This window comes from Pseudopipra pipra, chromosome Z (genome assembly GCF_036250125.1).
Source record: "Pseudopipra pipra isolate bDixPip1 chromosome Z, bDixPip1.hap1, whole genome shotgun sequence".
Lineage (NCBI taxonomy): Eukaryota > Metazoa > Chordata > Aves > Passeriformes > Pipridae > Pseudopipra > Pseudopipra pipra.
Genome location: NC_087581.1, coordinates 58,709,115 through 58,733,369, shown reverse-complemented (window position 1 = coordinate 58,733,369; position 24,255 = coordinate 58,709,115). Strand labels below are relative to the sequence as shown.

The window sequence follows — 24,255 nt, the reverse complement described above, 5'->3', positions numbered from 1 at the left end:
GTTATTGATTCATGACACTGGTTTCTGAATTTCTAAGTTTATCTTCTACAAAATATTTTGCATTATTGCATCAAGTAGTTTTAACAGGAAATACTGAATATTTGAAGCTATATTACCATGGTTCTGTTTGTTTTGGTAAAATTTTTATTTCTTTTGTGAAGATATTCATTCCATTTGGGTTCTAATGGCAGATTTTTAAAAATTCCTTCAAAAAACAGGATCGTATTAAGGATATATATAAAATGAGTTATCTTGTGCATTTTTTCCTCTGATGGAAGGCACTTCTGATACTCAAAAGACATTTGATGCCCTTGCCTGACCTGGATACTGGAAACTATGCTTTGCCTCCGGATTTCACTTTCTCCAGTTTGTCATTTTCTTCAGACTCTTACTATCTGTGATATGAAATCCTGTGCACTGATAGATATTGACAGGTCCTTATTAAAATTCATTTCACATTGCCTACTATTACTTCAAAGGAATAAAGGTCTTTTCTTGAAAGAAAACCTAAGTTTTCTTTGAGGTGTAGAGCATGAAAACTCTGTTTGATAAGCAACATCTGATGATTCCTCTCTTTTCAACTCAACAACTGGTCGCTATTGAAAATCCACAAAAGCTGGATTTTGGTTTTGTCACCTCCAGGTGCTGCTGACAGGTAACAAACTGCTGTTTGGAAAGTGGTGCTTCTCCTTACCAATTTCCTAAGGCAAAAGAAATAGAAAGGTACCACAGCTTGAGGCACAGAATTTGCTTTCATGTCTCAAGGGAAGCTGCTTCATTTCAATGTAATTTTCTTCTGTTTGTGGTGATTTACAACCTGGTAGTTAAATCCTGTTCCACTTTCACTGTGCTTGCCAGTTGCATGTAAACTTCCAGTAAGTTTTGCCTCCTTTTCCTGATTCTGAGCAAGTCCAAGTCATTTTTATATTGCAGGCATATGGCACCTAAATGGAAATGGAAGATAGTAAAAAAACTTATCCTCTGAAACTGAACTGAACCAAGTAAATCAAAACAAAACACTTCTCTTCCAGTTGTTTCATGATCTCAAACATTTTTGATTATTTCCAAGCACCAAATTGCAACCACAAATTTCAACAATGAATCCTGGATTTAGTCCCCAGGGTCATGTGGAAAATAAAAGTATAGATCCTTTGGTCTTATCTCTTCCTTTGACTAGGTCTCTTATTTCTCCGCAGTCTACTACTGACTGCCAACATCCAGTACACAGTGCAACCGACAGCCAAGAAAATAAATCCCTCTTTAAAAGTGATAGTGTGTTAAGGAGAGATGTGAGTCCTTTATTTCCCAGATTTGCCAGGGAAAAGTAACATATTATAAAACATTACATTACTCATTGGTTGTTTTACTAAATGCATTTCTTTGGCCAGACTCCAAGCACTTTGCAAATTCTTTGAAAATCTGAGCAATAGAAGATAACCTTATAGTTCAGACCTGCTTTCAGCAAAAAGTCCGTAGCACTGCCAACATTCCCTGGCACATGGCAGATAAAGGTGACTGATTTTGGCATAATATCTCACATGGTACAAACAGACCTTCTGCTATGATCCTTCAGTCACTATTATGATAGTCTGTCAAGTTTGCTCGTTGCAGGTTCTCACCAGTAAAAATGGTGCCTCCTCACAGGATGCAATGAAGTTACAGGTCCCAGAAAGTAGCATTTCCAGTTTAAGAGCAATTAGCCTCAGTCTGCATCAATCCTTAGCCTATGCCAGTTCCTAAATGCTTATTGCCAGATGGCACATGGTTACTTGACAATATTGTAAGTAGGTAAAGAAAGTCAGTCCTAATCAACCTCAGCAACAAGGAATATTAGGAAAGCAGATGTTTGAGCTACCGGTAAGGTATGAATAGGACTACAACTAATAGGAAATCAAGGCCAAGAAGAACAAGTAACCTTGGCATAGGTGAACAAGCTTAGGAAAAATAAACATCCAAGTTGTCTGGCTCAGAGGTAACTAATGCCCAGAGAAGACTAACAGCAGATCTGATGTAGTCAATGAAGATAAACCTGTGTTTTGAACTGCATCTGTTATACTTGAACGTCTGTGTAACTTTCAGTGACACTACAAGATAGCATAAGACAATTTCGCTTTTGAGCAATTTGATTTAAGAACATGTTCTCCATCAGTGAGACTAAGCAGCATGGTAAAACAACTGGGCAAAATCCAGGACTTTGACACAGGGATATCCCAAAGGATACATAACACTAGCAAAAAGAGGAAGAACAGAAAGATGAGGGCACTTGTATGCCAGATACACACCTTCTATTGCAGCGTGTGTGAGTGGGTTGTATGGTATGCTGCAATGGAGACTGGGTAGCAGTCACTTAACAGCTCCAACATATTGAACAGACTTGTACACAATCTCCCATTGGGACCAATTGCTTTTATTTTCTATGCACGTGATGTCTTCCTTCTTTCTCAAGAGATGCAGAAGACACTGTGTCCTTGTTCCAATGACCCAATTTTATTTCCTCAGTACTTTACTAGTTTTGATATCTGTCAATGTACCTTCCTCCTCTCTTTTTAGCTATAGCTTTCTTGAGTGGAGTGGAAGTGCTGAGTTCAATGTGGGTATTACTCAGCTCACTTATTCTTCCCAAACCTACCTAAGCGTAGTAGACAAACAAGGGAAAATAACACAGAGGAAATACATTCTATTCTTTAGGTTTTGAAGGAATCTAAAGGACTGAAATATGAAATCATAAACTTGTACCTGATGTGTTACATGGTGTCATAAGCTATGCCACAGGACCAAGCAGGTACTGCAGTCCTGTATTATGATCACCTTGAACTTGCTTGGTTAATGGACACACATCTTCCGGGGGTGCTCAGGCACCCCTGATGCAGCACAAGTCTTGAATCTGCTCAATACTCTTTGACTGGGTTATTTAAAACATAATGCCTTGCAATACCATCCATCTTAACCACACCATCATCCACTCTACAACTTCCTGACTCTACACAGGCAGCAAATTCAAAAGCCCAGCTTTGACAGACAGTCAGCATTCACTTTCTGTTCTAAAAAGATTGTAATTGATATTCCTATAGTCTGGTTTTGAGAATAACATAGATTAACTAGGAGAGATGTAGCCAGAGAGTATCATAATCACCCCATCATAATTACCAAGAAAATGCTGTAATCCTGCTGGTTCACTTACTAACAGCCCATTTCTCCAGCACAGGCATACTTCCCATAACTGGCAATGACCCAAAAGCCATGCCAGCTTTATTCAACACAAAATAACATGGCAGAAAGAAATAGAATTATAGTAATGGCTGCGTCTTAACTGCATATCTCGGTGCAATTACTACAAAAGGTGGAAAAATGTGCTCATTTTGAAATATTTGGTAAGAGAAGTCTTTAACAAACCAAGGTTGTACTTCCTCAAATGTATTTGCCATTCTCACACATTTGTCTGCACTTGAATCACAGGTTTCATATTACAGTTTATTAGTTGTCACCTAGTGTTACGACTATGGGTGATGGGTTCAATTCATATGGATACCAAACCTGGCAACTACCCCTACTGCCTTTTCCATCACTTCACTTCATTTTATTTTGTCACTATTCTATACAAGGCCTTTAGACCGCCTTGTAGACAAAAGGCTCATTAACCTCTTGCAAGAGGAGATAAATACCTTTCCTGCCACCTCTGCTTCCTCTTGACCCCAGTAGCTCTACTTGTCAGGATCAGGTTCCCTACCAGAAACATCAAAGTAGTAATAAAGAGGCATATTGAGAGAACAGCAATAGGAATGGCGAAGCATGTAAAAAAGGCACCGAGAGGGAAAAGACAGAGCGGTGAAGGTTTAAGATCTGGCAACTGACCAGATCCTGCTGCTGACTGACAGATATTCTACTAATCAGCAGCTGGGATAAGTCATTCAAGATAGCTTTGTTTCCTGCATTTTATTTGCCAGAGTAACCACATTAACATGGGTCAATAGTTACAACACCTATAATGTCTAGCACATAAACCATGATCTAACTGCCTGACTTGCTTATTACCATCTGTCACTCGAAAAGCTCTTATTTGAACTTGGCTGCTGTAAGTTCGTCATAAAGCCTTATTTTTTATAATTATATTTTTAAATAGCATGGAAAAATAAGATTCCTGCATCATTTTTTAACCAGTGATGATTCAAAAGAGGATAGTACTGTTGCTAGCTATTTTAGTATATTAAATACAATCCCCCAAAATGAGCAAAACCAAAGTTAAGACCAGAAAATCATCTATGATGATAGCTTTTAACAAAATGCTGATCACTCTTGTCATATTTGCATCTCAGTGCATCACAGTCTATGTAATACTTGAAACAAAAAAGCCAAACAAAATAAATAACAGCATGTACTTAAACATGCTTATAGAATTACAGGGCTCTGAAAAATGACAGAGTATTCTGCTACTGGGTATAAAAAATCCCAGATGTTTGATACTGTGAGGGAAATATATTAGGTTTACATTTTATAATTTCAAACCCTGTTGTCAACAGGTAACTTATGCTACTTTATATTCCACTCATCACAGCCCACTATAATTCCTTCTGGCACAACCAAGTAAAATATATCCCTCTGTGCTGACACTACTTATTGTTTTTTTGTCTCCTATAAATGATTTGTGGCTATGTTTTGAATTTTTGTAAGAGTACTTCCAGAAGCTTTAAAAAGAAACAGTACATTCAGCAGAGCAGACATACTAATATTTTAAGAAACGGGAGAAAACATTTGGTTCATTGTCTGACCCTGCTTAATTTTCTTCCTGCTGCTTCTTGCCAGAGTCCCCCTGGCCCGTCTTTTCTGTTCAGGTTCATCAAGTAGTCATGGAATCTATTAAACTACTTGCTTTAGGCTATTTGAGCACACGAGTGCTGCTCACTCCAGCCCATATGTCATATATTGAAATGAATCAAGAATCAGTTTTTCTGTTTCAGTATAATGAAATGTTGGTTAGACACATCTATGTCCCATCAGTGGAGGAAGGAAATACCACACATGGTGAAAACAGCCGTGAGCATGAAAGGAACTCTCTTTCATCTTGGTACCTTAAGCTAATTAAAAGAGTTCATTAGCAGTTTCTAGTCTTGGCAAGGCTGGCAGATAGAGTAAATGTCTCTTTACTTACCAAGAAGGTCCACATGATCTGAAGCCCAGAAATCTGGTTCGTTGGGGATTTTTGCTGTGACTTTTGACACTAGAGTACATTTTAAAAGCATTTTGGTCAAATAATGTAATTCACAGAATCACAGAATCACAATCATAGAATCACAGTGTGGTTGAGGTTGGTAGGGTCCTCTTGAGGTAATCTGGTCCAAACCTCTTACTCAACATAGAGCTGGTTGCACTGGAACATGTCTAAGCGGCTTTTAAGTATCTCAAAGGATGAAGATTCCATAACCTCCCTGGGAATCTGTGTCAATGCTGACAAGACAAAAAGTGTTTTGTGATGTTCAGAGGAAGTATCCCGTGCTTCAATTTGTACACATCGCCTTGTCCTGTCACTGAGCACTGCTGAAAAGAGCCTGGCTCCATCCTCTTTACACCTCCTTTCATACCCTCGTGCTTATTGACGGGGTCCCCATGTGCCTTCTTTTCTCCGGGTCCGACACTTTCAGCCTTTCTTCATAGGTGAGAGATACTTTAGCCTCTTGTCATCTTAGTGGGCCTTCCCCTTGGTGAAGCGATGCTGACTACTCCTGATGATATTCTTGTCCTTCATGGGCCTGGAAATGGTTTCCAGGATTAACAGCTCCACTGCCTTCCCAGAGATCAAGGTGAGGCTGACCTGCCTGTAATTCTCTGGATCATGCTTCTTACCCTCCTCGAAGATGGATATCACATTATGACATTTGCTTTCCTCCAGACTTTGGATATTTCTCCCAGTTGCTGGGATCGAACAAAGATTATTGGGAGCTCCCTCAGCACTCATGAGTGAATCACAACAGGATCCAAGGATTTAAATAAGCCTGGTTTGTTGAAGTATTCTCTGACCTGATCCTCTTCCACCAAGGGTACTTCTTCCTTGCTGCAGGGGACCTGGGACTCCTAAAGGCCAGTCTTTCTAGTAGAGGCTGAGACAAGGATGGCATTCAGTGCCTCAGTCTCTTACATGTCCTGTGTAACCTGCCTCATTGAACAGTAGGCCCACATATTCCCTAGTCTTCCTTTTGCCATCTATGTACTTACAAAAGTGCTTCTTGTTGTCTTTGATGTCCTTGGCCAGGTTCAATTCTTTTTGAGCTTTAACTTTCCTATCTCCATCCCAGGATGCACAGACAGTGTTTCAATATACCTCCCAGGTTACTCATCCTTGCTTACACTCTTTTTACGGTTCATTCTTTTGTTTGTTTGAGTTTGGCTAGAAGCTCCTTGTTCATCCACACAGACCTCCCTTTTTTTACAACTCCTGTGATGGAAATGAAGCATAGCAATCATTGTGCACTGCCTGCAATAAAAAACATTTCCTGAACTTTTTCATGCCAAAATTTTAGGTCATAAAGAAAACTTCTTCAGTTAAATCACTAGTCTTAGTTTGCTTAATTTTAATACATGACATAAAGGAGACTGGAGAGTTGGTTGATTTAAACACCATTACTACCTATTTAATTAGACTAATATTTATGGAACTAATTTTTCAGGGTTCACAGCAGGTTTCACTACCTAATTGAAAAAATAGAGAAAAAGCATTACCCGTACAACTGAGAAATTCAAGCAACTATTTTGCCAACAACATTAGAGACATTATCAGTGTCATGACCTTTGGCCTTTCATACTTTCAAGAGTTATCCCTAGGGAAATCATCTGCTGGAATGTTAATCTGTTGCTTCTCTGACCTTCTACACATGTACCACATTATTATTACAACCGCATGCTTCCCTTTTCATGCTGTCGTTCTGACAATGGGGCCAACAGGCAATTCATCTCCAGACCAGATAGCTGGAACAAAGTGGATACCAGTAAATGAAATTAGATTGAAAATGGATATTTCTAAAATCACAGTAAGACTTCTTTTCTGCAAAAGACTCAGCTTTCTAATTATACACTCTGCTAGGTAACAAGTGTGCAGCACCTATATAACAAAGGTTCAGAGATAATGGATGGAATTATCACAGTCCTGGCATTTGTTTCAAGCTTTTCACAGCTTTTTCTTAAAACAAAAATTTCCTTCTGTACAGATTTATTATTTGAGTTTTCGCAGCCCACATCATAGCTCTTCCTTTTACCTGACATTTGCTTTATCTCCCAAACTTAGCATGACTGTCACTATCTCAGTGTGTCTTAAAAAGCATGATAAGAATAGTAGTAATAATAACAATAATAACAATAAGATTTAGACAGTGATTGTTAGAAAATAAAGACTTGCTGACAATCAGATGCTGTGTTTTTTATTCGTGCTTAGAGTGAACAGTATTTCCGTCAGAGTCTCCTCATGATGACTACATATCAAGAAGCACATATTTCCCCTTTCAAAGGCAGAAGCACATGGAAAGGTATAGCTCCATGCAAGTCCCACCCAAAATTAGTTCACTCCTTGAATTTTCTCTATGCCTCTGAATTGCATCAACCAGCAAGTCTGCTGTAGTAAAGCATGACAATTGTTGCGAAAGAACTCAATATTTTAATTTGGCTTGATTTTTTTAACCTCATCTTATTTGAGACATTAAATATTTTGTTGCTTCATTGTCCAACAGAGGCCTCTTTCAGAAATCTTCCAGATACTTGCAGCTCTGGCACAACAGTCTGAAAATATATTTACTAGCATGACTAAATTATATAGTTTGTTTTAACTATATGCACTCTAGTTTTGAGTTGGTCCTCAAAGTTGTTCAAACATCTCTGGCAACTAACATAACAATGATACTTAATATGAATTCTATATTTAAACTACACAGAAAAAGCTTGTTTTGAAACTGTCATTACAGAGGAAAATTATCAAAATGAAGTTCATGTTTTGATTTTCTAAGTGACACAAATATTAAAAGTAACTTTTAAGCATTTCCCCCCCCTAAATAGAAGCTAATATATTTTCTAAGTCAAAACTAAAATCATCTTTTGAGGCCTTTCATTCTGAGATCACAGTAATGAGGAAAAAAGACTACTTAAGAAAAAGAATGGAGGATTAAAGGGCAGCAGATCACAGAGTTCAAATTATATATATCCTGGGCAAGAAAAAGGTGTTGCAGAAGAATGTCAAGAATGCTGGGCTTTTGTCTTACTTTCAAAGAAACATTTCAAATTAATCTACCTCTACCATAGCTGTAATAAAGCTGAATGACATATTAAGTTATTTAGGATGCAATCTTAAGTTTTGAGACCTTAACATACAAACTGACATTTCATCACCTTAGAAAATTTCTCTAATCTTCCTTTTAGGCAAACTGATAAGAAACATTGGTAAAGAGTCAATAATATATATGAAATACAAAACGTGTGAAAAATCTACAAGCCAGACTGGATAATGTTTAGGCAACAATTTGTAGGTCGGGGGAAGTCTTTCTCCTGAATGACTTGAAATTAGTAAATAAGTAAGATAAGTTAAATGCAAGTAAGATAATTTAAAACATGCCCATATGAAAAAGATTGTTTAGATGCTGTTCTGTGACCTTGACCCAAACTCCAATAATCATTTATTCTTTTATTTTTCACTAATGATAATATTAGAATTAAAAAATGAGCATGGAAACGTGGATGTGGAAATTATGATAAAGTAATGAAAAAGTGGAAATTAAGTAGAAAGGGGTTAATATCAAAGTAAAATGTATTTGAAAAAAAATAAGGGTTTAATAGTGTTAACAATGACAGATAAAAATATTCATATAGCAGAAATTAAGATTAAAATTAAAAATAAATTTGTTACGGCCTGTAACCCAATTTTTACCTTGAAATATAAGGAATTCCCTAACCACAAAGCACAGAACAAAAGAGAAAATCTTGTCCTAAAAACATTCAAATTATGGGGAGGAAAATTACTGACAAATTTGGGAATCTGATCATTTGGCATTTCAGAAAAGAACAGCATTAAACAGTGGCAACTCTGGCAAGGATAAAGTATGTGCTGCATCCATAGAAACAGCAAGTATTCACAGAAATTGAAAAATTATTAATCAGGGACTTCCTTTTGAAATTGGAACAAAGGGTGTCATAGAAACCATATATTCATAAGCTAAATCTCTATGTTCTGAAGAAAATGGGCTGAGAGCCTATTTAAGGATGAAATAGTACAAGACCAGGGTAAGACTAATTCTTCAAGGTCAAATGAGCAGACTTTAAAAGAGAAATCATGTCAGAGTCCTTTTGAGATCAGTTGTTTGTGCTTTAAAAGAGTTGCTAGCAGTAACTTAGCTTTTCTTAAGGCATTTGAAAAGTGCCTTGAAAACAGACCATTAAGTAGTGTAACAGCAGATGAAGAGACAATATAACATTGTGAACAGGGACTAATGAAGGAAGAAAGATATAACAAATGAGCCACATCAAACTTAGGCCCTTTACTGTGGTTGAAGTACATAAGACACTACAGTGTCAGACAATGAATACAAATAAGCAAGGATGGGGTTGCCTGAAAAGAGCAATACTGCAAAATATTAAAGATTCAGAAATTAAGATATGAGAAGTGTCATGTGTTTTTACAAATCTTGATGTCTTTAAAAATTACAAATTTCTGGCAGTGTGCCCAAGTGGCCAAGAAGTCCAGAAGTGTCCTGGTTTGTGTCCTGCCAGCAGGACTAGGTAGGTGACCATACCCCTGTACTGATGAGTTTGCACCTTGGATACTGTGTTCAGTTTTGGGCCCCTCATTACAAGAAAGACAATGAGATGCTGGAGCGTGTTCAGAGAAGGGCAACAGAACTGGTGAAGGGTCTGGAGCACAAGTCTGATGTAGAGTATAGTTGATGTTGAGCTGGGAAGTTGGGATTGTTTAGTCTGGAGAAAAGGAGGCTCAGGCGAGGCCCTATCACACTCTACAACTACCTGAAAGGAGGTTATATGAAGTAGGAGTGAGTCTCTTCTCCCGGGTAACATGTGACAAGACGAGAAGATGTGGACTGAAGTTTCTCCAGGCTAGATTTAGGTTAGATATTACAAAAAAATTTCTTCCCCTAAAGGCTGATCAGGAGTTGGAACAGGCTGCTCAGGGAAGCTGTTGAGGCATCATAACTGGAGGTATTTAAAAGACACATAGATGTGGCATTTAGGTGCTTAGTAGTGGAAGTGTTAGGTTAATGGCAGCGCTTGATGGTCTCCTTCAAGCTAAAAAATTCTATAAACTTATGGTATTGGATCCTTTAAAATTCATCTTCCCAAGCTTTTATTTGCAAGTTAGAAACACATTTCTAAGAGAACTGAAAGATGACATTGAGAGCCAAGTCACATGAACCCAAGGTCTGAAGTTGTCAGAGGTTCTGACCACAGGAACAGATTTTCCTGGTGACTGGACTGTAGGGTGAATGGTACATGCCCAGTTTTGATGCAGCTACACCTGTGCAGCCTGCAAGGTGCTGCAAGGGGACAGCTGTTGCCCCCACTGAGCCCTTCCTATCTCTCCACCTCCCCGATGACCTTCCCACCCTATACCCGGGGAGATTTATGATGGGAAACAGAAACATCTAACCTGAAGCCAGAAAGGACCAGAAAGGAGATACCATGCCACATGAGAGGTGTTAGTTTGGAAAAGAGAACATAGAAGGGAAAGGAAATATTAATAACAGCTGCTATGACAGACATCAGAAAGAGAAGATCCCTGGAGACTGGCACAAGACTCTTGCCAGAGTTCAGTCCCTGACAGAGCATAAGCTTGCCCTCAGCTCTGCTCAGTTCTTGCTCTCTTTGCTGGCACTACAGCAACGTTATTCCAGGGCACTGGAAGAGTGATGTGTGATGAAGAGCTCATTTTTCCACCCAACTCTCCAACAATGCCTTGAGGATGGGAGGAATGTGTTTAGACTTGCTTCACTACAATCAGGTCAGAGGAAAGAAAGCAATGTCCTAAACACCCTTACATCACTGCTGTCTTTTCAGATTGTTTGGAGGCAATAGTACCTAGAATGCTCCAGGACCAGACCTGTACCCCCCTCATAGGACAGGTGCCCTCTCAATCAGGCAGTATCCTTCCAGTTTCAGTATTAGAAACATGTAGCTAGAATAACCCATTTCACCTAAACGAAAAACTGATGAAGGGATTGAAATGAATTTACCACACATAATGTCCTGATTTGTCTGCACAGAAAGAAAATAACACATTTCATTGCGGCAACCAAACCTATCCGGACTCCCTTGATTTGACCCATTGTGAGCCCTGGGCAGTTCTTCCACTGCCTATAGCTCTGCCTCCTAAATAACATACATTTAACATGGAGACTCTGCTTTGCCTCTGCACTTTGTCCTGCCATGATGAAGCTGCTCTTAAAAAAGGGTGCCAGATATTTCTCGTTACATTACCCCCAAAAAACATACACCACTGTTCTTGTGACTCTTTAGTTTTCCTGGGATGTCTCAGAGAATTCATCATCATCATCATGGCTGGGCTTCGCGAACGAAGATTTGGGAAGGCTCTATCCACATTTGTTACAGGCACGTTGGTGGCTTATGAGGCCAATACGTGACAGACATGTCCGATTGCAAAAGGCACAGCAGAAAGACTCCTTAGATGGTATCTTCTGCAAGACACGGTTCTTTCTGCGTTGCCTTTTTTCCTCGAGAGTGATCCTGCGTGTGTTCTCAAAGGAGACAGCTGCGTTATAGATGGTGTGTCTCCAGGCCTCCTGATTGGAGGCCAGAGTAGACCAGCTTTGTAGATCAATATGGCCAAGGCTGAGATGTTGTTTCAGGGAGTCCTTGTATCTTTTCTTTGGGGCTCCTCTCTTGCGGCAGCCGGTGGCAAGTTCACCATAAAGCAAGATCTTAGGCAGGCGGTGGTCCTTCATCCTGGAGACGTGCCCTGCCCATCACAGCTGTGTTCTCAGCAACATAGCCTCAATACTTGTGACTGCTGCTTGTTCTAGAACGGATGTGTTGGTCACAAAATCTGACCAGTGGATGTTTAGGAGTGTACGGAGGCAGCGTTGATGGAAGCGTTCTAGGAGACGCAGGTGTAGATGACCCATGATTCAGATCCATATAAGACAGTAGACAGCACTATGGCTCTGTAAACACTGATCTTGGTGCTTTTCTTCAAGTGTTTATTACGCCATACTCTTTTATGGAGTTTTCCAAAAGCACTATATGCCTTTGCTAACCTGTTGTCTATCTCTCCGTCAATCTTACCATCCGAGGAGATGAGGCTGCCTAGGTAATTAAACTGCTGGACTGATTTGAGCTCTGATTGGCCAATGGTGATGTGGGGATAATGGGAGACTTCCTGAGGTGCAGGTTGATGGAGGACCTCTGTCTTCTTTAAGCTGACTTCCAGCCCAAAGAGCTCCACAGCATCTGCAAAGCAGGATGTTAAACGCTGCAGAGCTGCTTCTGTGTGGGCCACAAGGGCAGCGTCATCAGCATAAAGCAGCTCCCGGACAAGATGGTTTAAGGTCTTGGTGTGGGCCTTCAGTCACCTTAGATTGAATAGACTTCCATCAGTACGGTATCGAATGTAGATACCGTCCTGATCATCGAGGTCTGCTGTGGCCCTTTGGAGCATCATGCTAAAAAAGAGCGAGAACGCAGCCTTGTTTCACACCATTCTTAATTAAAAAGGGCTCAGAAAGTGCGTTGCCATATCTGACTTGGCTGTGCTGATCCTCATGGAGTGAGATGATCATTTTAAGGAACTTGGGGGGACAACCTAATCATTCCAAAATCTGCCACAGACCTTTTCTGCTCACAGTATCAAAAGCCTTGGTGAGATCAACAAAGGTTACATAAAGACCTTTGTTCTGTTCCCTACACTTCTCTTGCAGCTGTCTGAGAACAAATACCATGTCTGTGGTACTTCTGTTGGCTCTGAAACCACACTGACTTTCAGGTAGGATTCCTTCTGCTATAGCGGGTATTAGTCTGTTCAAGAGTATTCTTGCCAGGATTTTGCCAGCAATGGAGAGCAGAGTAATACCACAGTAATTTGAACAGTCTGATTTATCTCCTTTCTTCTTATACAAGGTGATGATGACTGCATCACAAAGGTCTGATGGTAGTTCGCCGAGTTCCCAACAGCTCACCACAAACTCGTGAAATTTAGCATGGAGTGCAAGGCTTTGTTTCCAGACTTCAGGTGGAATTCCATCAACCCCAGCTGCCTTGCCAATTTTCACCTGCTGTATGGCCTTGAGGGTTTCTCCTAAAGTGGGGGCAGTATCCAGTTCATACTTCACTGGTTGTTGTGTGATGGACTGAATTGCTGAGTCTTGGACTACACGGTTGGTACTGAAAAGAGTCTGGAAGTGTTCAGACCATCGACTCAGAATAGAGGTTTTAACTGTAAGAAGCGCTTGACCATCAGCGCTGAGTAGAGGGCTTTGGACCTGGTATGTAGGCCCGTATGCTGTTTTCAAGGCCTCATAGAAACCTTTGTGATCACCTGTATCTGCGCATAATTGAGTTTTTTCAGCTAGATCGATCCACCACTTGTTCTGGATGTCACGGAGTTTCTGTTGGAGCTTGCTGCATGCAAGACAAAAGGCTGTTTTTCTTGCGTGACAGGATGGCAGTGCAAGGTGTGCTTGGTGCGTGGTTCTTTTCTTCCTCAACAAGTCCTGGATTTCTTGATTGTTTTCGTCAAACCAGTCCTTGTTCTTCTTGAGGGATAGCCCTTAGGATTCTTCAGAGGATTGCAGGATACTGTTTTTAATATGGCGCCAAATTGTTTCAGGAGAGGAATCTGCAGAGTCTGTGGAATGGTTTTCAAGCCTAGTTTGAAGATTTGCCTGGAATCTGTCTCTTACTGTGGCTGACTGGAGATTGTTAACTTGGAGTCTTCTCCTTGGGATATTGCCCCTTTTAGGTTTGAATTTGAGATTGAAGTTGAGTTTACAGCGCACAAGCCAATGGTCTGTTTGGCATTCTGCGCTGGGCATCACGCGGGTATGGTGGACATCGCGAACATCTCTCCATCGCATCAGGACATAATCGATGAGGTGCCAATGCTTAGATCTGGGGTGCATCCAGGTTGTCTTCAGACTATCTTTCTGCTGAAAGATAGTATTAGCGATGGTGAGCTGTTGCTCCGTGCAGAATTCTAGCAGAAGTCGACCATTATCGTTGCAGTTTCCAACACCATGCTTGCCTAATATTCCTTTCCAGGCTTCAAAATTCTTACCTACTCTGGCATTGAAATCACCAAGGATAATGATCTTATCATCTGCAGGAACCTTTTGGGTAAGGCGGCGCAGGTCGGTGTAAAATTTATCTTTTTCGGCAGGGTCAACTTGGAGAGTTGGGGCGTATATACTAAAGATGACAACATGTTGTTTGTTGTGGAATGGAAGGCGTAGGGAGATAATGCAGTCAGAGTGACCTGTCGGCAGATTTTCGAGTTTTGGAACAATAGAGTTTTTGATCATGAAGCCGACTCCTGAGAGATGTTTTTCTATTCTGGGCTTACATGACCAAAAGAGGGTGTAACCAGCACCATGTTCTCTGAGGCTGCCTTCCTTGTGAAGGCAAACTTAACTGAGAGCAGCTATATCTATGTTAAGACAAGCCAGTTCATGGGCAATTAGAGCAGAACGACGCTCAGGACGTCCACTATCCGCAGAATTGAGCATGGTTCTGATGTTCCAACATGCTAGAGTTAATTTAGGTACACCTTTGGAGGTAGGTGCATGCCTTTGTCTTTTGATCTTTGTGCGACCACATTGGAAGAAGATGCCCCTTGGCCTGCGGTTAACCAACCGGGTGAAGGTGGAGATGAGCTTTGTTTAGGCCACCTTTCCTAGGCCCCTCTCCGAGTGGAGCAAGCAGTGCTGTCCTTGAAAAGGCTGCTTGGTCGTTCAGGGTGCTGTCCCAAGAGACTATCATCTCCGGTCAGTCTCAAATGACCAATATCCTGAACTGCCTGCATGCAGGGTTGGGTCTGCGGCTTCTAGTGCACCTTTCACTTGCTGTTTTGACCCTCGCCCGTCGCTACAGGACTTTTTGCATGTGGGTAAAGCCTTCAAGCCTGCGCAATGGATTTTTTAGGCAAGATGCAGTCTACGCAGAACTGAACCCACCCTTTAATCCTAAGGTTCATCTGCCAGGGCCGAGCTTGGACGGTGGCAGCGAGTAGAGTAACCTTCTCTTAGATGGATGGCCTTACAGGCCTAAGTGAGCTCCATCTGCCTGGGTTTGGGATTAGAGTTGTCCTTCTCCTAGGATGAGTGCCAGAAGGCTAAGGAGCTCATCCTACCCAAGGATGTATTGTATCTGGCCCTACGGTTTTGACCTGTCTGGTACATGACCCTACCGAAGGCATGTACCATCGCCAGCATAGCTCGCAACCGCATAGGATTACACAGGCTACATGTAATAGGATTACACAGGAATGTGTACAAACGTTCCTGTTAGAACGGTTTGGGCAAGTTTTACATTTTCTACTTATTATTATCACCTAATTATATACAATCATAAGGAGATACCCAGGAACAACCCTTTGTCCTGCCCACCCCGCTGAACCTGGGCAGTAGCTGCAGGTGAGCCAAAACCAAACAGACAAACAAATCGACCAACCATTCTGGCCCCTGTACACATCCAAGGCTGGGGTGCCTTTCAAGGTCCCAGCTTGGCAGGGACCCCCATGACTCTAAAGGAACCCCACTATCCACCTTGACCATATCCTTCCTCCACTGTGTTAGCACGTATCTTCAGGCGCACTGCTCACCTGTGACACTTGATAGAGGAGTGCCCCGCTCTCCCTCCTGCCAATCAGAGGACCCCCATGGCCCACTCGATACCCCTCTCCTCTCTTCCCCCACCCCCACTCCCCTGTACCCCCCCTCCCATCCCCTGTACCCCCCTCCCCCTACCCCCCCAAACCTGGAACAGCAAACCTCAGTGTGCTCCGAAGCTACTCTCTCCTCCTCCACAGGTGTGCAGCAACTGCCGGTGAGGATCCCCCACTCTCTCTCTCCCCTCTCCTGTTGCAGCTGCACCTGGGGCCTGATCCATGCGCGCAGAGCGCGCGGGGCTGGGGGGGGACTCCCGGGGGACTCCCAGCCAGCCCGGGACCCAAGCACACACACGCAGCCAGCCCAGAACTCCCTCAGAGAATTACTTTGATGTTATTTCCACCTAAACTGTTCATAGTATTCCTGCTTAATTACTGGGCTGTTTACCCACTACATATATAACTAACTAAACCACTCCAACTGTCATATTGAATGCAGTATATTTGCTTCCTGATGCTTCTGCTGATCTACTTATTTAAGGATGTTGGTTGCTTTAATACCACTGTGCAGGTTCTGTATTCCCACTGCACATATTTTGTTCTCAGAAGAAGTGGTATTTATTTTTGTCCCTGAGAAAGGTCATAACTCATTAGTCACAGGAATAATTAAGAAAAATTAAAGTATTTTTCCCACAGAACAGATGGTAAGGTCCCCAAACTGAATTAAAGTATATTATATATAAAAATGGCATTTCATAAAACATGATGCACAAGGACTACGCATAAAGCCTAATTTTTTGCAATAATTTTTATTTACAAAAGAAGTATTTGTTAATATTTATAAAAATATCATTCTTGTTCTGCAAATATTTTTATTCATTTAGGATTTGAGAAGTTTTATTTTCCGAGTTGCTTTTTTCTAATACTAGAAGACAAAAACAAAACATCAGTTACTAATGGTTTAAGATACAGATATGCTGGAATCAAAGTATATTTATGCCACATTTCAGAGTAAAACTTCCAGACAGATATTGACATCAGTTCAAACAAAATACCAAGAGTGATTGTGTGGCACTCAGTCTTAAAACATACTTGTCAGAAGATAAGCAGCAAAAAAACTAAGACTGTATATAATGGAGGTGAAAGGAAAGCAGAAGTATAGCACCAACATTGCAGAAAGAAAAAATCAGCAGAGTAAGGAAAAACTAGTTCATCATTTTCAGCATGTGTAATTTTGGGAATTATGCTGTAATATCTGTTGCATATATAATGAATTCAACATGATAAGTTTTCAGCCCTGGTCCATAAAAGTGAATGCAATTATTAACTGATTTGAAGTGAAACAAATGTTTAATAGCTTTGCTAGGACAAACATCTTAAGATAAATTTCAGTTTCAATGATACTAGCAAAATCTTTGCATTTCACTTCAAAAGTAAGGAAGTTTGTTCTTCCCGCTAGTAGCCATCTTTTGAAGCAGGTAAATTTTTTTCAGGTGGTGATGTATTTTATTACTCTCTGTCTCATATCATGTAATCTACAAATCATTGAAGATACATTCCTGAATTTAAGCTCTCAAAAATACACAGAACACTAAGTACCAGAAAAATCATAAGTTCAAAGGATCTAGTGGGTAAAATTATCTTATATTTCCACACAGATCTTGCACTTCTCCTAAATAGCAGGCTGATGGTTTGGATTTCTTTGGTTTTTTAGGTTTCTTTGGGGGCTTTTTGTTTGCTTGGGTTTCCAGATTTGAGGTGAAATTCTTATTTTCTGTTTGTTTTTTTGTTTTTACATAATTTCCACTTCACACTAAATGCATAAAAATACAGTCTTATTTCAAGACATACTTGAAATAAGTATACATACATACTTGAAATAAGTATATATACACTGCTTCATGTGGACTAAAAGCAGATGTGAGTTACACTGTGAGCATTAAGTAGGCCACAGATTCCAACAAAGAGAAAAGCATGTGCTCACTGAAGTTTGGTTCAAGGAGAGTCAAAAGCATGATCAATCTCAAAAGTGAGGGGAAGTTTTCTTTCATAAAATGGTACAGGTTGGAAGACAACTCTACAGAAGACCTTGTCCAACTTTCCAAGCAAAGCACGGCCAACAAACAAAAAGTTACTCGGGACTGTGACCAGTAAAGCTTTGAATAAATCCAAGAGTGGAACAACCCTTGGACAAACTCTGAACAGCCTTCAAAGCTTTAATACCTTCTTGGCAATTTTTCCCTAGTATCTCACTGGAACTTTTCTTGCTGTAGAATAAGGCTGTTGCGAGTCATCCTACCACTGTATATTCTCTGAAAACAGTCTGGCTCTCTCTTATCTGCAGATTAAAGTGAGATTGTTGAAGACATCAATAAAAGTCTCCCATTATACTTGCTTTTATATTTTATTCTGTGTGGGAGGAGTATGAATCAAAATGCGCAATCCATTTTAAAAATAAATTGGCAGAAGTAAAATGGAAGAAAAAAAGGCACAGCAAGGTGAGATGGAGCAAAAGATAGGAAGCAAAAAGCAGGGAAATATCTTTATATCCAGAAATTAGGCAGCTGAGAAAGGGTCTTCACAGAGGTGTATCTGTTGGTGGATAATCAGCAGAGGGCTGTCAAACAAGATCAAATGGGAAAGGACAGACAAGATATGTTGTCTGCATAGTAGATGAACCAGTTGCTGGTGGCTTCACAGGACCTGGAGGGTTTGAGCCTTCTAGTGATGAGTATGTGTCAGTAATCCCTGGAAGAATTTAGTTTCCACACACGGATTTAAGACCTTCTTTCCCCAGTGCATATGAAAGTATGCCATGCATGTTGTGATAAGTTCATTTTCCTAAGAGAAATATCTTTCATTCGAGGAGCGTCCTATGACTACTCCAGACATGGTCTCTAACTCTGGGAAGTAAGAGCTTAGTCATGTCAAGGACTATAGCCTTACAATTATAGCCTTATTATTGTAAACCAAATATCTATTTTAAAAATGTACTCTTCTGTAAATGATGTTGTTCAAACTGTTATATGATAATTGCTTCTAAGCAGACCAGATTCTTCTGTCCTCTGTATCAGTATAAAAGCTCCTCTTACAGCATTTCAAAAGCACCTACTCTTTCATTTGTGGGTTTAGATTTTCTTCAAAGGGAACCATCTTATTACCTTCCATAGAGTAAGAACCTTCTAAAAGTGTCTCATAAAAGTATTTGATAAAGATCTAAAGACAGAGGAAAGCCTTTGATATATAATGAAATAACTTTGAATCATTCTTCCACATGCAAGAACAAGACAATGTATCTTTTTAAAGAAGCATAATCTACTTGGCACACAGCATCAATATAGAGACTCTTTTTCTCATTTGCCGCTGAGCTAAAGTCATGGCAGTAATCTAGCATTAGTTCGCAAAATCAATCACTGATTATTAAAATAAATACATTAAAAAATGTGTTTATTTATTTATTTTTTGGGGAAAAAATAAAAGGAATTATATAAGTATTGAATTTAAGTAAGGGACACTAATATGGCCAACACCAAAAATTCAGTGTCTGACAATAGAAATAGGATATCAATATACCACCTGTGATCTGGGACAGACTAAGAAAAAGTTTAGTTTACCTGAAGCTTCATATCAAAGAGACTTTTTTTATGCTAGTTTTCACTGACTAGCAGATGGCTGACAGAAGACTCGAAGTAAAAATTTGAAGAACTCAGCTGCAGACCAGAGAGAAAGCATGTTTTGTGGCCTGGTGAGATGGGTAGGACTGTATATTTAACAACATACCATGGGATCTCTTAACAGTCCACGCAGAATGAACATTTAGGCACTCATATTCTTCCAGTCTTATAAAGGGTACCTGAAGTATTGCTTTTTTACATAAATCTAAGACTAAGGTTTGTCATAATATTTTCTACTTTCTAATTCCTCATTTATATGTGACTTTTTCTTGTGCTTCTTCTCACTTGCCCTCTCCTTCAATGTAGTCCCCTATAATTAGCTCAGTTTCTGAGCTACATTTTTCTGATAAAATTTTACTTGATAAAACACAGCACTTCCAAGCTAATTTTATTATTTGAAACTTGTGATTATTTTCTCTGTTAGGATAGTCTAAATATTGCATGGTGGTCACAAATCAATCTCCAATGCAAAAGACATCACCGGATACCTGCTGGGAGCTCAATACTGCAGAGAAGAGGCAGTCTAGGAATTTCCTGGAGTGTATAGAGGACAATTTCCTTCATCAACTGGTAAATGAGCCTACCAGGGGTAAGGCCCTGCTAGACCTGCTGTTTACAAACAGAGATGGGCTGTTGGGAGATGTAGTGGTTGAAGGCCGCCTGGGAAATAGTGACCATGAAATAATAGAATTTTCAATACTCAGAGATTCAAGGAGAAACAACAATAAAACCTCTGTGCTGGACTTCCGGAGGGCAGATTTTGACCTATTCAGAAGTCTAGTCCAGAGCATACGCTGGGAAACAACCCTTGAAAACAAGGGCGTCCAGGAGGGATGGATGTGCTTCAAGCAGGAAGTTTTGAGTGCACAGGAACAGGCCGTACCGGTGTGCCAAAAGGCAAGCCGGCGGGGAAGACAACCAGCTTGGTTAAACAGGGAGATTCTGAAGGAAATCAGGGGTAAAAAGAGAGTTTACCGACTGTGGAAGAAAGGGCTGGCTACTTACAAAGAATTCAGGAAGACAGCTAGATCATGCAGAAAGAAAATCAGGGATACAAAACACAATTTGAAGTTAAATTAGCCACTTCTGTTAGGGATAATAAAAAGTCCTTCTATAACAAAAGGAGGGGCAAAGAAAACCTCCATTCTTTGAGGGACTTGGAGGGAAACATAGTTAATAGAGATGAGGAGAAGGCTGAGGTACTTAACACCTACTTTGCCTCAGTTTTTACCAGTAGGACAGGTGGCCCTCAAGGCAACTGGCCTCTGGAGCTGGTAGACAGAGATAGGAAACCAAATAGTCCCCTTGTATTCCAGGAGGAAATAGTTAGTGACTTACTGAGTCATCTGGATCCTCACAAGTCTATGGGACCAGACGGGATCCATCCTAGGGTAATGAGGGAGCTGGCAGAAGAGCTTGCCAAGCCGCTCTCCATCATCCTCCAACAATCCTGGCTCACTGGGGAGGTCCCATATGACTGGAAGTTGGCAAATATCACCCCAATCCATAAAAAAGGCTACAAGGCTGACCCGGGTAACTACAGGCCTGTCAGCCTGACCTCGGTGCCTGGCAGAGTTATGGAGCAGATTATCCTGTGTGAAATCACACAGCAGCTACAGGATGGACAAGGGATCAGACCCAGCCAACATGGGTTTAGGAGGGGCAGATCCTGCTTGACCAACCTGATCTCCTTTTACAATCAAGTGACCCACCTGGTGGATAAGGGAAAGGCTGTGGATGTGGTCTATCTGGACTTCAGCAAAGCCTTTGACACTGTCTCCCATAGCATACTCCTGGAAAAGCTGGCAGCCCACGGCTTGGACAGGGGCACTCTGTGCTGGCTCAGGAACTGGCTCGAGGGCCGGGCCCAGAGAGTGCTGGTGAATGGAGCTGCATCCAGTTGGCAGCCGGTCATCAGTGGTGTTTCCCAGGGGTCAGTGCTGGGCCCAGTCCTTTTTAACATCTTTATCGATGATTTAGATGAGGGCATTGAGTCCATCATCAGCAAATTTGCAGATGACACCAAGTTGGGAGGGAGTGTCGACCTGCCGGAAGGCAGGAGGGCTCTGCAGAGGGATCTGGATAGACTGGAGAGATGGGCTGACTCCAATGGAATGAAGTTCAACAAGGCCAAGTGCCGGGTCCTCCACTTTGGCTACAACAACCCCCTGCAGCGCTACAGGCTGGAGACAGAGTGGCTGGAGAGCAGCCAGGCAGAAAGGGACCTGGGGGTGCTGATTGACAGGAGGCTGAACATGAGCCAGCAGTGTGCCCAGGTGGCCAAGAAGGCCAATGGCATCCTGGCCTGGATCAGGAACAGTGTGGCCAGCAGGAGCAGGGAAGTGATCCTTCCCCTGTACTCTGCATTGGTGAGGCCACACCTTGAGTATTGTGTTCAGCTCTGGGCCCCTCAGTTCAGGAAGGATATTGAGGTGCTGGAGCGGGTCCAGAGAAGAGAAACGAGGCTGGTGAAGGGACTTGAGCACAAGTCCTATGAGGAGAGGCTGAGGGAGCTGGGGCTGTTCAGCCTGGAGAAGAGAAGGCTTAGAGGCGACCTCATCACTCTCTTCAACTACCTGAAGGGAGGTTATAGCCAGGAGGGGATTGGTCTCTTCTCCCAGGCAACCAACAATAGGACAAGGGGACATGGGCTCAAGCTCTGCCAGGGGAGGTTTAAGTTAGACGTTAGGAAGAAATTCTTTACACAGAGGGTTATCAGGCATCGGAACGGCCTACCCAGAGAGGTGGTGGATTCACCATCCCTGGAGGTTTTTAAAAAGAGATTGGACGTGGCCCTTAGTGCCATGGTATAGTAATTGGAGTTGGATCAGGGGTTGGACTTGATGATCTTGGAGGTCTTTTCCAACCCAACCTATTCTATTATTCTATGAAATTTCAAGTGGTTTTCTCTAAGAGGCTGACTTTGTTCACTACCCTCTGCATCACCAGTTGTCTTCAGACCATACTTCCAGTGAATAGGTGAGCACATGAATTTCAGACACGTGGTGCTGCAGACCCTGATGCCAACAAAACAAGGATGATGAAATGCTCACCAAGACAGAAGTCATGAAGTTAGGTGCATAGTCTGACCATATTCCCGTTGAATTGCAACAAACACATGAAGATTGCTTTTTTCTGCTTTTTCAAGCTCGACACTTTAATTTGTTTCTAGCCTTCTCACTGCCTCTCTCTCCCTCCCTTCCTCATTTTCCTCCCATCTCTATGTTGTGCTGACTGGGCATTCTGCTCTGTTCCACACATGATACCATTAGAGCAACACTGATTAAAAACATTGATAATGGTGGATGTCAGTGAGAATCCTCAGGAGCATCACTCCTGATCCCCACTAAAGGGAGGAGAAAGACAGTCAAGATGGAAGAATACCAACTAAAATTCAATGACTGATGGTAACTTCACAAGCTTGAGTCAATACGCTTACACCTAAAAACCTCACTGTTTTGAAATTAGGATACCTTCATGTTAAAATCTGTGCTATCTCAGATCAGTTTAGACAGAATGAATGATAAAGAATGACAAAAAAATCTGATAATTTTGAGAGCCCTCATCAACTTGCTGCTAGACACTAGTGGGCTGTGCTCCTCTTTTTTTAGGAAAGCTCTAAGGATAGCTATATAGACCTGGGGTTGTGTAGGCTGAAGAGCTCTTCAGACAGCAAACAATGCACTTTGCAAGTGAAGCTACAGCAGAGTTTGTCTCTGCTAATGCAATCTATTTTATTTCCCTGTTACGGCAACTACTTTACTTCTATACCTGCGGAGAATAATTGTTAATGAAGATGCCCTTTCTACCACAAACTCCCTTCAGGTTTTAGGTGTTTTTACCAGGATCCCCTGGATAATGCTTACATCAAATCCCACTATGAGCTGTCTAATCAGTGTAAGACATTATGGGAGGGATCAGTTACATGATCAAGATGCAAGAGTATGATGAATTCCCTATTAGCTGTGTTAGTGTAATAAGATGTGTGTTGACTCTTAGCTTACTGTAAGTGTGAGGTAATTTAAATCTTTTTACTTAAGAAAAGGTCTTTTACCTTACTTTGCCAAAAGCTAGAAGCAAGAACACAGTTCAGCTGATTTGCAGCAAGTTTTATTGTGTTTGAGATCATGAGAGAAGACAGTTACCATGCACAGGAAGTACAAATTTGCTTATCCTTCTGTAGTCAAGAGGAGAGCTTCATACTGGTCCAGAATATAGTGGATCCTTCCCAGACTCTTCACTGCACTGAAGAAGGAATGACTCGTACTGCCCACATCCGCTTAGTTGCAGGGATAGAACGACAAGACCCTTAATTCTTCACCTTTTTTCAGCTAACTCCAAAGAATAAAGAAAGGATGCATTCCACCAAGCAGTAGTGATGGAAAGTGAATAAAAACAAGACATAGTTTGAGAGTTTTTTGGCTATTGCCCTGGAGGTGAGATGTAGCTAAAACAGAAAATTCCCTTTATTAAAAAAATTGCTGATTCTACAAAGCAGTACCATATACAGGCCATAATTTACATATTATGATAGAAAATTAGTATTGAGTATGAGTATTGAGTTAAGTATTGAGACCAATGTTTCAATATCAGAGAGCTCTAGTTCATTTTTTTATGTTTTTACTGCTTCTGGCTTCTTTCTCTTTTACTTTGTGTTCCACTTCCATAGAGAAGAAAAACTCAGTTTACTGGTGATTCAACAGAGGACCAATTTTATCACTAGTAGAAGTTTCAAAGTCAGTTATGATGACATTTCCTAGCAGT

The 24,255-nt window shown here is 41.1% G+C and overlaps 1 long non-coding RNA gene across 1 annotated transcript in view; it reads right to left on the bottom strand.

Annotated features, from left to right (window-relative positions):
* LOC135407592 (uncharacterized) overlaps window positions 1-16,335 on the bottom strand; it is an 85,107-nt gene extending 68,772 nt beyond the window's left edge. Inside the window, exon 1 of the long non-coding RNA XR_010426943.1 lies at window positions 15,981-16,335. This is a non-coding gene — a long non-coding RNA (uncharacterized LOC135407592). The remainder of the gene's footprint in view (window positions 1-15,980) is intronic.
* Between the last annotated feature and the right edge of the window lie 7,920 nt (window positions 16,336-24,255).